Below are 5,999 nucleotides of genomic sequence, written 5' to 3' on the forward strand. Positions count from 1 at the left end.
AAAACACTGAAGTATCAGGTGTTATTCACTGTGTCTTTTGGCTGCTGCTCTGTTTGTGTAACCCTGCACACAGACAACAACCTACAATGAAGTGTGCACACGCTCTACGAAGCCATAATACCCTGTTTAGGTAATGCACACGTATTTACATTTTACTTGTGTGTGTGTGTGTGTGTGTGTGTGTGTGTGCATAAGCTCAAATGTGTATATGTGCATACATACACTGTATGCAACTGTCACTAATAGTCTATCACATACAGATGAATGTGCACAGTGCATGTATCAGAGTCTGCACACATGCATATTGAATGCATGCATATACAAGTGAATGTTCACAGTTTTGTGACTCTACAGGTATATACCTCTCTGATGTGTCACACAACCTAATGTTGCACATGCACAATGCCCTGCCCTGGTATTAAAGGCTAAGTAAATCATTTATGTCTTGCAAATTTTTCTCAGTTAACGCGGAACACTGCTTTCTTTGTGCATGGCCACTCAAGCTAACAGAAATTTGCCAGATGTGTTTTGAGCCAGTGTTGATAAAGATAGCAACCATTAGTTTTCATGCAACGCCATCCCTGAACAATAGTCCCCATTGTGTCTTGTCTTCTACTGACTCAACCTGAATACCAGATAAAAATGATGCATTGCTTTTGACAGTACTTTATGGTAAATTTCTTTGAACATATTATATCATTACACATTATGTTACAACATAGTTTCCAAGGTAGAATTCTGACTTTTAGGTTGAGACACTTGTAAGATCACATAACTTAATACTCTATTAGTTATTATGGTGTGCAAGAGTCCATGATTGCACAGTGGAACACATTTCTATTATATCTACAAAGCCATTTTCTTAATACTGTAAATTTACATGTTTTCACAGTGTGCAAAATCTATTTAAATGTCTATATTAGAATATATATTTATATATATATAATATACATCAATTCAACAAAAATAGCACACAGTGGTAAATAATAATTATTTATGCCTGTCTTAATATTGTGAAGTGAACATTAGTAGATGTCTCTCCAGTCATAACAGAAATTTGCAACAGTGCTACATCTCATAACTTTACCACAGAGTGGCCACTCTGTTGACTAGGATGAGTGGATGTGAGTCCCACAAACTGTGGTGCTGACAGCATGCACCAGAGTGATTTAACAGCAGGGAGTGGAAAGAGAAGGGATTCAAATACCAGGGGTCAGTCGCTGAGGAGAGAGTTGGTCAGAAGAAAAGCAGAGCAGAAATGTAAGAGAAGAAGAGGTGGAAAAGTAAGACAAAGATCCAGTTGTGCTAGTAGCTCCTATGATATATCAAAGACGGATTATGGGTGTGACGTTGTCTTTGCATCTCAGATATGATAGCTTTAAAAACAATTCCTAACTAGAAAAATATGCTCATTCTGATCATTATAAAGATGGAATGGTGATTAGGTGTCAATTTAGCTTCTATCTGACAAAACAAATTGAATTAAACTGAGCACACTGATCGCATCCTTCATAAGTTGAAAAAGCATTTTCTTTCAGTCTCCCTGAAATTCGACCCTGTCCAATGCGAGGGAGGGTCAAAGCCACGTTTTGATAACTACGTCTGACAAGCTGACCTCTGACACAAGCACCCTGCTGCTCCAACTGCTGGATGAGAAGACTAAAACTAAGAAAACACCCTCCTCTACACCTTTCTGTTGTTTTTGATCTCATCCTCCTGTCCACCGTGAAATCAGTTTGCCTCACAGCCAAGACTCACAAATGCCTCTTAGATGAATCTTTGTGTGTGTGAACGCATGTGTGTGTGCATATATCTGTGTATACGTTTAAGGGCCTGAAGGGTCATCGGTCTCTGCCATCCTCTTTCTAACCTCTCCGACATCGCAGAATGCCACAGCACATGAGAGGACTGAGGATTAGAGAAAGTGTCCTCTCAGATGACTCGTCCATCTGTCCCCAGGATCGAGTTATAAGGAGTTGTGATATTGGGCCGATTCATTTCAATCAACAGCAGATCCAATTCAAATAAGCCCCTCAACTGCAAGGAAAATCCCCCCTGAGGCTCTGTTACCGTGTTCCTTTGGTGGAAGAAAAAAGCACAGTGAATTTTTTTTTCTGTCTCTCTTGTTCTTTCATTTGGTGATCAACAAGCCTGGCTGTTCCTTTGCTTCATCATTCCCAAACCTAATAGTGAGGCCATTTTCATCATTTCTTGATTTCTTCTTCCCTTTTTTTCGCCTCCAGTTTGGTCGCTAATCAGGAAGCACCTAGTCCCTATTTATCATGGAAATTGAATCATTACCACCCACACCACAGGAAAGAAAAACATCATCATTGCCTAATGCATTTTGTGGCTGCATTTATAGTGATTGCCATTATGCATTTTAACAGATGCGAGGGGTTAATGATAATGCTTTGATCTTCTTTAAACGAGTTGGCTTCAGATTTAACCTTTGAACATTTTGATGTTTTAGCTCTGTTATAACTGTTCCACATGGAACATATTACACAACATATTTCTGTGTAAGGGATTATTTTCTCCCATACACATTTACACTATTAGAATGTATTATGAATCATTGATTTCTTTCCATATTATCAGTAATGGTTACTTTTAGTTGGCAAACTATGGTTTAAAATTATCTTAACTTGTGGTTCCTCAAGCCTTAGAAATAACTGTAAATGTTCTGTAATCAGGATACAAAACTGTAATCCGTCATAGAAAAAAAGAAGAATCAGATTACACTTGTATTACTTGTATTGTATTGTATTTTTAAATACATTTAAAAATAAAAAATGATAGACTATCATGCACATTGTGTGTACAGTGTGTACATATTAGAACACTTCATGAGTCTCACAACCAATCTGGTCTCTTGAGTGAAACCATAGCAAATCTTACGGTTGCCAATTAATTATCATGGCCTCTAATGAAAAAAATAGTAACTTTACCAGGTGTAAATTTCCTCATTATTTTGTATTTAAAGTAGAAAAGTCCCATTCTTCCTCTTAGCTATGAAAATTGTCTTTTTGCTTAATGAAAAGCAAGTTTTAGATTTAAGATAATACTATTTTATTTAATGAAATTAGTAAAAATGTAACATACTTTATATTGAACTAATTACTGTCAAGTTGACTGCAGTCAGTTATTAGCAAACACACTATAATTGATATAATGCAGTTTAAAATGATCATAATGATGATTTACCACTCAAAATTCTTTAAAAAATGCATCCTTGCTTTCCGACAGAGGCAGACAAAAGCAGCTTCTTATTTCTTTAGAAAGAAGCAGAGAAGATTTTACCAGCAAGCTCGTTAATTAAGCTTGGTTGGTTGCTATTGCTGGCTTCAGCTGAAATTGTAATGTTTCAAGCTGACTTACTTTAAAAACGAGAAAAATAATAAAATGGTCCCAACTATGTGGTTGATGGCTATATGATATTGTGCTAAGAAGACTGAAACTAAAGCTACATGTACTGGGGAAAAGTCAGTATCCTCACCAGTTGATGATTCATGTAGAAGACATGGAAATTTAAAAACAGCATTGTTCCTGTCTTGTAGTCTTTGTATGTACAATTTAAAACAAACAATGTTATGCTTCAGGTCATATTAAAGACAATAGAGTCAGTAGCATGATGCTGTCCATCATACAACAAAATGGTGACAAAGTCAAAAATCCCATCTTCTTGCCAATTGAGTGACTATTTCATAGGCCCAACCAATTATAAAAGTATTTTTAATAATGATTCACACAGCGGCTCTGACTGGTGCAAAGAGATGAATGTAAATATATTTGTGGCGTCTTTAGAAATCTACAGCTCCTCTGAGGACCCACTGCAGACTCTTAATTTGCCAGTATAAGACTTCTTAAGGTTAGGGTTAGGGTTGACTTACAGTTTACATAGCCGGGATGTTTCCTTTTTCTCTTTTTAGTGCATGTTGGACACCAGCCTTCAATGATGGATTAAGTGAATTGACAGAGAAAATGAATTAACAAAAAGGATTAGGAGATGTAAAATAAATTTAATGAAAGTTAAATGAACAGTGGATGAGTTAAGATGAGTCAATACTGCACTGCATAGTTGTTCTGTACACGACAGCAAACAGGATTATTGTAGAGAGATTCGATTAGCAAAAACAATAATAATAGCCCTATTGTCTCAGGATGTCTTGTGCATTGTCGAAGAATGTTTTTCAGTTACTCTTCCTTTTGGCACCTGCTGACAAATAAAGTAACTGACTGATAAAACATGTCAGTTAACACACACACACACACACACATTCTAGGACATAAAACACACCAACGTATCTCTCTTCCATCTGCCGTGCCCTTGTGTTTCATCACCTTTAAGTGCTTATGAAATGATCTATATTCACTGATGGCTCAGAGCCTTTTCCTTTTGCTTCACTAGCCAGCAATGTTGTTTGTGCAGTCAGTCCTCGGGGCAAAGAGAGCTCACCTTGTCAGAGCTAAGGACAGAGATACCACCTCCTCATCCTCGCTGCACTCCCCTCCTCATTTTCCTTGGTGTTTTTTTGTCATCTTTTCCTCCTCTCTTAACCTTCTCTTATAATTTTCCAACTCGTGAACTTGTGTTTGTGTGTGTGAATGACTAAGTGTGTATGTGTTTCGGCCTGTGCATTCACCCTGAGCACATGGCACGGTGCCAGATGCAGGCAGATAACATCTTGAAGGAAACATTACAGTATTGCATACTCACTTCAAATTACTCAAATGTTTATAGCAACCAGCACCACAACAGGTGGAGAGGGATGAACCTTTGGCAGGCTGGCAGTTCTTGCTCTTCATGGAGCTGTGGTTTCTTTCTCCTTATGACAGCAAGTCAAGAGGAACTGACTCACTTGAGTATGTCCCATATAAAGAAGGTTTTGTCTGCAGCAGAGAAAGGGCCCAAAGTGCAGCATAAACATGCCGAAATGCATGCTCTCATATTACTAAAGTATAATTTGCAAACAGCAGCCATTATGATGTGATCTACTATATTTTATGGCAACAGGCTTGTATTTATGCCTGAAACTACACCTTGTAAAACAAATTGAACGTTAACACTATTATTATAACATTGTTATTTCTGCTGTTTCCTTCTCAGTTGCCTCTTGTCAGACATGAAGCCCTTTTGCATTACTCTTATTATGGGACTTATTAAAACATCTAAGTATGAGTAATTTTACTGAAGTTGCCCACAAAAACTAATCATGTCAAAATCTATGATTTGTAATTCACACTTATTATTTATGACAATCATGAGTAATATGTGGTATATAATCCTTTGAATAACCCACAGATGAGTCACGCATGCATCTGCCTCACGTGTAGCAGCTTGTATGTGCCTCGGCCATAAGCACAGCTGTTTCAGCACATCTTAAAATGGTCCTCATTCTAATGACAGCAGCGCAGTTATCTTGATTGAAAATAACACATCATTAAAATGTATCTGGTATGATACACTTAAAAGAACACTGTTTATTTCATTCATAAAACCACATATGGGACTCAGTAACAGCTAGCGAAGCATGCAAGTGTGCAAATCCTCCCCCCACTCTGTTAACCCCACCCCTCGAGCTGACGGCTGACCCCTGGCTGCTCCCTGACATCAGCCAAAGCAGAAAAGCGCAGAGCTCCTTCACAGGATCACTGACATGCTCTGCTGTCAAAGCAGTTGACAGAGGAGAGGCTAAACATGTTGAGAAAATAGAAGCTCCTCACAGCTTGCCAATCACAAATACCCGTCCCTCTGTTTTGTTTCTCTTTTTTTTCCCCAAGTGGAAATATTTGAACAGAGGACAGATTGCTCACCTCAGCTCATTACCTGCCCGCTGGCCCAACACAACACAGTTTACGTGACATTAAGTCCTTCTACACACACACACACACACACACACACACACACTTCTATCTACAGGAAGAGGGTGTAAGTGTCCACCCATATAGAGAAAAGGAAAGTCGATTCTGTCAGTGCAGGACTGAGTCCTGGCATG

Source organism: Morone saxatilis, unplaced genomic scaffold (genome assembly GCF_004916995.1).
Source record: "Morone saxatilis isolate NCDOM2014 unplaced genomic scaffold, NCSU_SB_2.0 Contig8, whole genome shotgun sequence".
NCBI classification, from domain to species: domain Eukaryota; kingdom Metazoa; phylum Chordata; class Actinopteri; family Moronidae; genus Morone; species Morone saxatilis.